We start from the raw sequence: 9,766 nt of genomic DNA on the forward strand, positions 1-9,766 counted from the left end.
ATTTTATGTTATGAGATCTTGGGATTTTTGTATGACATGAATTGTATATCAAACATGGGTGTTTTTATGACTATTAAATGAATTATGTTTTTATAAAATGCGAAAAATTGTTTTGAAATTTACGGTGTTACAAGTTGGTATCAGAGCCTTGGTTTGAGGGATTCGGGTACACCTTCGAGAGTATTTGAATTCAAACTGAGGATTTGGAAAATATTTTCAAAAGAGAACCAAGTTTTCTAAAAGAAGTAAAAGATTTTTAGAGAAACTCAGAGAAGAAACGTGTGTACGATCAGTCAGCGCCCGAACGGTGATTTCCCAAAAATACCCTTATATTATATGTTTATGAGATTGATATGATAGATTCTCTTGATAAAATAGGCAAGGTATTCCTATTAGGACTAGAGTGCCCTGATTTGTGATGCCTTAGCCTAGGGAGAGGTGAGCTGCTATGAGATGCTTGAGAGTGAATAGGTAGCAGCAAGGAGCTTATGAGAGATCAATTAAAGAGTGATAAAGTACTTGTAATTTGGGATCCGAAGAGGAGGATTTGGGGTGTATACTGAAACGGTGTGGACAGTAGTATTGGGCCCGTACTACTGAAAGCACCGGGGCGGTGTACAATTCAAGTAAGAACCTTTGGTATGCCAAGGATCAAGGAGGGAAGAGTTGTCGAGTGTGAGTATGCTCGAATGGATTCTAATTTATCGTATATTGTATTTCAGAGGTAGATCATGGTGAGGACACGTCTGATGCCGGAGAGCAGTGGGGCTAGTGATGAGGAGATCCGCCGGATCATCCACGAGGAGGTGGCTGCGGCCATCAGGGCAGAGATACCAGAGATGTTAGGGTCTATTAAGACCACGCTGATTGAGACTTTCGACGAGCGTTATCCTGCTCTTTCTGAGGCTGTTGTTGCAGCGGCCACTGCAGCTGTTGCTGATGCTGTAACACCCCCTCTGGCACGTATCACAATATTGTCCGCTTTGGGCCACTCGGCACGAGGACTTCCCAGGGGGTCACCCATCCCGGTACTACTCCCGCCCGAGCACGCTTAACTGCAGAGTTCTTATGGGATCTGCTACCGTCACGACTTTAAAACGCGTTGTGATAGGGAAGGTATCCACACCCCTTATAAGGAATGCTTAGTTCTCCTTCCCAGCCGATGTGGGATCAGATCTAACCTACCTTCACCCCCCATTATAGGGTTCGACGTCCTTGTCGAACACATCGACCCGTGCCCTAACTCTGATACCATTTGTAACACCCCCCTCTGGCACGTATCACAATATTATCTGCTTTGGGCCACTCGGCACGAGGACTTCCTAGGGGGTCACCCATCCCGGTACTACTCCCGCCCGAGCACGCTTAACTGCAGAGTTCTTATGGGATATGCTGCCCTCACGGCTTTAAAACGCGTTGTGATAGGGAAGGTATCCACACCCTTTATAAGGAATGCTTAGTTCTCCTTCCCAGCCGATGTGGGATCAGATCTAACCCACTTTCACCCCCCATTATAGGGTTCGACATCCCCGTCGAACACATCGACCCGTGCCCTGGCTTTGATACCATTTGTAACACCCCCCTCTGGCACGTATCACAATATTATCCGCTTTGGGCCACTCGGCACGAGGACTTCCCAAGGGGTCACCCATCCTGATACTACTCCCGCCCGAGCACGCTTAACTGCAGAGTTCTTATGGGATATGCTGCCCTCACGGCTTTAAAACGCGTTGTGATAGGGAAGGTATCCACACCCTTTATAAGGAATGCTTAGTTCTCCTTCCCAGCCGATGTGGGATCAGATCTAACCCACTTTCACCCCCCATTATAGGATTTGTCCCAACTCTGCTGGCAATTCCAAACGATAGGCTACCCGGCCTATCCTTGCGATCATGCGAAATGGCCCAATATACCGGGGTCCCAGCTTGCCCCTCTTCCTGAATCGAATTACTCCTTTCCAAGGAGAGACCTTCAGGAGAACGAAGTCGCCGACTTGAAATTCAAGTTCGGATCGGCGTCTGTCCGCATAACTCTTCTGTCGGCTCTGAGCGGTCGATAACCTCTGCCTAACCTGCTGAATCTGCTCTGTCGTCTGAAGCACGATCTCTGTACTGCCCATCACTCTCTGTCCCACCTCTCCCCAACAAATGGGGGTCCGACACCTCCTACCATATAACAACTCAAAAGGTAGCATACCAATGCTCGAATGATGGCTGTTGTTGTAGGAAAACTCTGCCAAGGGTAAATACGCATCCTAGCTACCCCCGAAATCTAACACACACGCTCGAAGCATGTCCTCCAGCGTCTGAATCGTCTGCTCGCTCTGACCGTCTGTCTGGGGATGGTATGCGGTACTAAAACGCAGTTTAGTACCCAGCTCCTCATGGAATTTCTTCCAGAACCTGGAAGTGAAGCGTACATCACGGTCCGAAACAATCGAGATCGGCACTCCATGCTGAGATACTACCTCTCTCACATATAACTCCGCCAACTTCTCCGCTGATGAACTCTCGCTGATGGCAAGGAAGTGTGCACTCTTCGTCAACCTATCCACAATCACCCAAATTGCATCAACTCCCCTATCAGAGCTAGGGCATGGGTCGATGTGTTCGACAAGGACGTCGAACCCTATAATGGGGGTGAAGGTGGGTTAGATCTGATCCCACATCGGCTGGGAAGGAGAACTAAGCATTCCTTATAAGGGGTGTGGATACCTTCCCTATCACAACGCGTTTTAAAGCCATGAGGGCAGCAGATCCCATAAGAACTCTGCAGTTAAGCGTGCTCGGGCGGGAGTAGTACCGGGATGGGTGACCCCCTGGGAAGTCCTCGTGCCGAGTGGCCCAAAGCGGACAATATTGTGATACGTGCCAGAGGGGGGTTGTTACAAATGGTATCAGAGCTAGGGCACGGGTCGATGTGTTCGATAAGGACGTCGAACCCTATAATGGGGGGTGAAGGTGGGTTAGATCTGATCCCACATCGGCTGGGAAGGAGAACTAAGCATTCCTTATAAGGGGTGTGGATACCTTCCCTATCACAACGCGTTTTAAAGCCGTGAGGGCAGCAGATTCTTATGGATACCTTCCCTATCACAACGCGTTTTAAAGTCGTGACGGTAGCAGATCCCATAAGAACTCTGCAGTTAAGCGTGCTCGGGCGGGAGTAGTACCGGGATGGGTGACCCCCTGGGAAGTCCTCGTGCCGAGTGGCCCAAAGCGGACAATATTGTGATACGTGCCAGAGGGGGGTGTTACAGATGCGAGGCCACAGGGTGGTGATGCATTGCTATTCTGGGAGTTCAACAACATGAAACCGCCAGAGTTTGATGGGACCTAGGACTCTGTGGCGGCTATGAGGTGGATTTCAAACATGGAGGGGTGTTTCTTCACTTGCTCATCTCCTGAGCATTTGAGAGTCCGGTTCGCACTAAACCAGCTTCGCTTGGGAGCGAAGGACTGGTGGAAGTTTGTGATAGCGCACTTTTTGCTTGCTGAGCTTGCGGCAGTGACCTAGGAGAGGTTCACTGCCAGGTTCTGAGATGAGTACGTTACCCAAGTGGAGAGGGAGCGTTTGGCCTAGGAGTTTCTGACCCTCAAGCAGGGCACTGACTCTGTTATGCTGATTACCAGGATGTTCCACGAGAGGGCGATGTTCTGCCCTGAGCACATGTCCACTGAGCAGGCACGCATGAGCCGATATTTGAGTATTTTTGAGGTAAGACATTCGGGAGTTCGTGGCGAACTCCTCGTACCGTACATTTTCTGAGCTTCAGGCAAATGCCTGGAAGAGGGAGATAGAGCTAGAGACTCAGGCCAGGGAGGAGGCGGAGTCTTAGGGGAGGGATCGGCGACCGGCACAGTTCCAGCCGGCAGCCAAGCGGGCCAAGCCCGCTAATCCCAAATCTGGGAGCCAGAAGGGCCGTACTTGTGGAAAGTGCGGCAAGGGTCATGATGGAGTATGTAGAGATGGATCTGGCTACAAATGTGGCAAGGAGGGGCATATGGCCAAGGGCTGCCCCAAGGGGTTTGCAGTACCTTTTCACTACAACCAGACCGGACACCGGAAGGTGGAGTGTCCGCAGTTGCGGAGATCAGCTCAGGGAGCACCTCAGGGATCTACCCTTGCCGCCATCAAAGCTACCGAGAGTAGGCCGATGAAGGCCGAGGCGCCGAGGGCACGAGGGAGAGCCCTTCAGTTGACCGCGGAGGAGGTCCGCGCAGCGCCCGATGTCGTGGCTGGTATGTATTCTTTCGTGTATTTATTTTGATGATTGAGATATTATGCTTATATTATGTTATGCGTAGGTACTTTTCTTGTGAATTTTGTACCTGCCTTGGTGTTATTTGACTCGGGTGCGAGTCGGTCTTTTGTATCTTTGGCTTTAAGTCAGCATATTAGTGTTAGTCGCGAGGCGCTGAGTCGGCCTCTGAGAGTTTCCATAGCTGACGAGGGGGCGATATATGCCATAGAGGTGATCCGCGGATGAATACTCGAGATTTTCGGTGTTGAGTTCCCAACTGATTTGGTTCCTATTGCGATGGGTGATGTCTGTGTCATTGTAGGCATGGATTGGTTGAGCAGATTCGGTGCGGTTATCGACTGCGAGCTACAGCTGGTGACCATACGAGACCCTAGTGGGGGAGTTCTTACGGTGTACGGCGAGGGTACCCGTTCTGGATCAGCGTTTTGTTCGGCCGCTAGGGTGAGGTAGTGTCTACAGCAGGGCTGTAAGTGTTTTGTGGCGTACGTGATGGATACGCGGGTTGATTCCGAGAGACCGAGGTCAGTGGAGGAGGTTCTGATAGTGCGTGAGTTCCAAGATGTCTTTCCACGGGAGTTTCCGGGTGTGCCTCCCGTGATGCAAGTGGAGTTCAGTATCGATTTGGTTCCGGGAGCCGCGCCTATTGCCAAGGTGCCTTATCGCCTTGCACCTTCAGAGATGCAGGAGTTGTCCTCACAGCTTCAGGAGCTATTGGGAAAGGGGTTTATTCGGCCGAGCTGCTCGCCGTGGGGAGCGCCTATCCTTTTTGTTAAGAAGAAGGATGGTTCACATCAGATGTGCATTGATTACCGGGAGTTGAACAAGCTGACGGTCAAGAACCGTTACCCGTTGCCGAGGATCGACGATTTGTTCGATCAATTACAGGGAGCATCTTGGTTCTCCAATATCGATTTGAGGTCTGGATACCATCAGGTGAGGGTGCGAGATGAGGACATCCAGAAGACAGCATTCAGGACGCGTTATGGGCATTACGAGTTTGTGGTGATGCCTTTCGGGCTCACCAATGCCCCGGAAGTGTTCATGTAACTCATGAACCGAGTGTGCAGGCCGATGCTGGATTGGTTAGTGATTATATTCATCGATGACATCTTGGTATATTCGAGGTCTAGAGAGCAGCATGAGGAACATTTGAGGGAGATCCTCGGGGTTTTGAGATCGGAGAGGCTTTATGCCAAATTCTCCAAGTGTGATTTCTGGTTGCGAGGGGTTCAGTTCCTGGGACATCTTGTTAACCATAAAGGGATATTGGTCGACCCGGCCAAAGTTGAAGCAGTGATGAGATGGGAGGTGCCGAGGTCACCCTCCGAGATCAGGAGTTTTCTAGGGTTGGCCGGTTATTATCGGAGATTTATCAAGGATTTCTCTAAGATCACAGTGCCACTCACCAGATTGACCCGAAAGGGTGTCGCTTTTTCATGGAGCCCCGAGCAGCAGGCCTCCTTTGTGACGCTTCGCCAAAGGTTATGCGAGGCCCCGATGTTAGCCCTCCCGTAGGGAATGGAGGACTTTGTGGTATACTGTGATGCATCAATCTTGGGGATGGGAGCGGTGTTGATGCAGAGAGGGCATGTGATAGCATACACATCGAGGCAGCTGAAGCCACATGAGACGAGGTATCCCACCCATGACTTAGAGTTGGGGGCAGTGGTGTTCTCCCTCAAGATTTGGCATCACTATTTGTATGGGGTTCGGTGTACGATATACACGGACCATAAGAGCCTGGAATATTTGATGGATCAGCCCAACCTAAATATGAGGCAAAGGAGGTGGTTGGATGTGGTTAAGGACTATGATTGTGAAATCCTGTACCATCCGGGCAAGGCTAATGTGGTAGCCGACGCCCTGAGTCGCAGGGCGGAGAGCGCGCCGTTGCGAGGTGTATGTTTGCGTTTGACCGTGATGGCTCCGGTGTTGGACACCATTCGTGGAGCACAAGCTGAGGCTGTGAAGTCGGAGAACCAGAAAAAAGAGCGAGTTGTAGGATTAGTATCAGAGTTCGTTACCGATGGTCGGGGACCTCTGACATTTCAGGGGCGGATTTGGGTACCGTTTGTGGGAGGGACGCGTACCATTTTGATGGAGGAAGCTCATCGTTCGAAATTCTCAATTCATCCTGGGGCCACTAAGATGTATTTGGATCTAAGGAAGGAGTATTGGTGGCCCTGTATGAAGAGGGATGTTGCGTGGTTTGTTGAGAGGTGCTTAACCTGTCGTAGGGTTAAGGCCGAGCACTAGAGACCGCATGGTAGGTTGCATCCGTTGGAGGTTCCCGAATGGAAGTGGGAACAGATTACCATGGATTTTATCACCAAGTTTCCAAGGACTATGAAGGGAGTCGATGCAATTTGGGTGATTGTGGACAGGTTGACGAAGAGCGCTCACTTCCTTGCTATTAGTGAGAGCTCCTCCGCAGAAAAGTTAGCAGAGATGTACGTGAGGGAAGTGGTATCTTGGCATGGGGTGCCGATCTCGATTGTCTCAGACTGGGATGTGCGTTTCACTTCCAGATTGTGGAAGAAGTTTCATGAGGAGCTGGGTACTAGGCTGCATTTTAGTACCGCATATCACCCCCAGACAGACGGACAGAGTGAGCGGACGATTCAGACACTCAAGGACATGCTCCGGGCATGTGTATTGGATTTCGGGGAAAATTGGGATACGTACTTGCCCTTGGCAGAGTTTTCTTACAACAACAGCCATCATTCGAGCATTGGTAAGCCACCCTTTGAGCTGTTGTATGGGAGGAGGTGTCGGACCCCCATTTGTTGGGGAGAAGTCAGACAACGTGTTATGGGCAACACTGAGATTGTACTTCAGACGAAAGAGCAGATCCAGCAGGTCAGACAGAGGTTATTGACTGCTCAGAGTCGACAGAAGAGTTATGCGGACAGACGCCGGTCCGAGCTTGAGTTTCAGGTCGGCGACTTTGTGCTCCTGAAGGTCTCTCCTTGGAAAGGAGTGATTCAATTCAGGAAGAGGGGTAAGTTGGGGCCCCAATATATTGGTCCATTTCGGGTGATCGCAAGGATAGGTAGGGTAGCCTATCGATTGGAATTGCCAGCAGAGTTGGGGCAGATTCACGACACTTTCCATGTGTCGCAATTGCAGAAGTGTATAGCCGATGAGTCGGCAGTGGTTCCATTAGAGGATATTCAGGTGGATGCGAGCCTGAATTATGCTGAGAGACCAGTGGCAATCAGAGATCGGAAAATCAATGTTCTGAGGAACAAGGAGGTACCCTTGGTTTTGGTTCAGTGGCAGCATCGTAAGGGATCCGATATGACTTGGGAGCCGGAGCGTGAGATGCGCGAGCAGCATCCGAAGCTATTTGTAGAGCGAGACTTCGAGGGCGAAGTCTAGTTCTAGTGGGGGAGAATTGTAACAGCCCGGATTCCCAGGTATTATTTATTCTTATATTTTTAGTATTTTGTGAGGAGACTCGGCGAGTTGGAGCTCAAACTCGCCGAGTAGGATCGCAATTTGGGCAAGGATTCGCGTCTGGACTCGGCGAATCCAAGGAGTGGACTCGGCGAGTCCACGCTGTTTATTGAAACTCTAATTCCCCGGGTTTGGAGCCTATTTAAGGGCACTTATAGCCTCCCATTTGCGGCTACTAGTCCCTTGAGAGAACCCTAAGAGAGCTAATTCGTTTAGGAGAGAGGAAGTCACTTTTGGGCCTTTGTATTCCTTATTTAGCAAGATGAAGGTGGCAAGAGTAAGGAGGAGGTGAGATTACAGCAGATCCAAAGTCCAGAGGCATCATTTTGAGGTAAAGGTTCGAATCTCCTTCGGTTATATGGATGATCTTTAGAGTTAGGGTTTTATACCCCTTTTGGAGAGTGATTATGTGAAGCAAATAGTCCCTATTCGAGTTTGTGCCTTGGATCTGGACTCAAAGAGGTCCAGAGACCTTAACCAATGGAGCTTTTTGGCTTATTATGGAGTCTTTGGACCTATGTGGTTATTTTTGGGACAAAATATCCTTTTGATGGCTTGTGGGGGTTAAACAAGCATCAAGCTTCGAATTTTACGTGACATTCATGCTTGGGAAGGCTAGATCTAGGGTTTGGGAAAGCAGATCTGACCTCAGAAGGTCAATAAAAGTGTGTGCATGGCATGAACTCGCCGAGTTGTTCTTGGGACTCGGCGAGTAGGGTTGGGGTTTCACGTAATATGTTCAGTGATTGGACTCGTCGGGTTGAGGGATAACCCAGTGAGTCAGGAAGAGTCAATATGGGGTTGAGTCAAGCCGGAACTTGCCGAGTTGTTCTTGAGACTCGGCGAGTTGAATCATGGTTGCCCTGCGATTCAAGCCAGGTGGAAACTCGTCGAGTTAGGGGAGTGCTTGTCGTGCCAAGAAAGATCCGAGGGAGTCAGTGAACGCGTTAGACTCACCGAGTTGCTTTGGTGCACTCGCCGAGTCCGGGCAAAGTTGACCGTTGACCAGAGTTAGACAATGTTGACTTGATAGGGTTAGTCAACCATTTGTTGTAAAAGTGTTAATTAGAGATATATTGTATTATAGGAAGATTATAGTGCGGGGGATCGAGCACGAGTGATTCCAGGGATTTGTGAGATATCGAGGTACACGAGGTGAGTCTTCTCACTATACTTTACCTTGAGTAGGTAACTAGAGTTATGTGATACAATGCTTGTACGCTATATATATATATATATATATATATATATATATATATATATATGTTATGTGTTGCGCTGCATTATTCTTTGTGATTTATGTTGTGCATGTTTACAGAGTTAGAACCTGAGGGTTCACAGAGTTTGGGTGCACGGACCCACATAGTTATAGCCTCGAGTGGCTAATATGTGTTATATGTGGTATTTTGGGGAACTCACTAAGCTTTGTGCTTACAGTGTTTGGTGTTATTTGTTTCAGGTACTAGTGACGACCGTGGGAAGGCGCCGGCTTGATCAGTACACACACACGGGATTTTATGTTATGAGATCTTGGGATTTTTGTATGACATGAATTGTATTTCAAACATGGGTGTTTTTATGACTATTAAATGAATTATGTTTTTATAAAATGCGAAAAATTGTTTTGAAATTTACGGTGTTACAAAAAATGTCTTTTCAACAATTGTATGATACAGAAGTGTCAAGAAAATGTTTGAAGGACTAAAAATGAAACTCTTTTATATAAAGGACTAAAAGTGTTATCTTTATAAAATAAAGGTAGTGGAAAGGTAAAAATCATACTTTTAAACAAATTAATTCATTAAGACAAAATACAAGATACCCGACTAGCGATAAAACGGAAAGCGAATACACCTTCAATACCAAATATCGTTATAAACGAATTGATTGGGTCTCAAATCAATACAACACAAGAAAGCATCAAATTAAAAACACTTCAATAAATACATGATGACTACAATGAGTAAATCTACAAACTTTGGGCTTATGAGTTTCAAATCATGCTTGTTGGGCCTTGCAAGCCTACCGACATGATCTTTGGGC

Source organism: Lactuca saligna, chromosome 3 (assembly GCF_052625555.1).
Source record: "Lactuca saligna cultivar CGN05327 chromosome 3, ASM5262555v1, whole genome shotgun sequence".
NCBI classification, from domain to species: domain Eukaryota; kingdom Viridiplantae; phylum Streptophyta; class Magnoliopsida; order Asterales; family Asteraceae; genus Lactuca; species Lactuca saligna.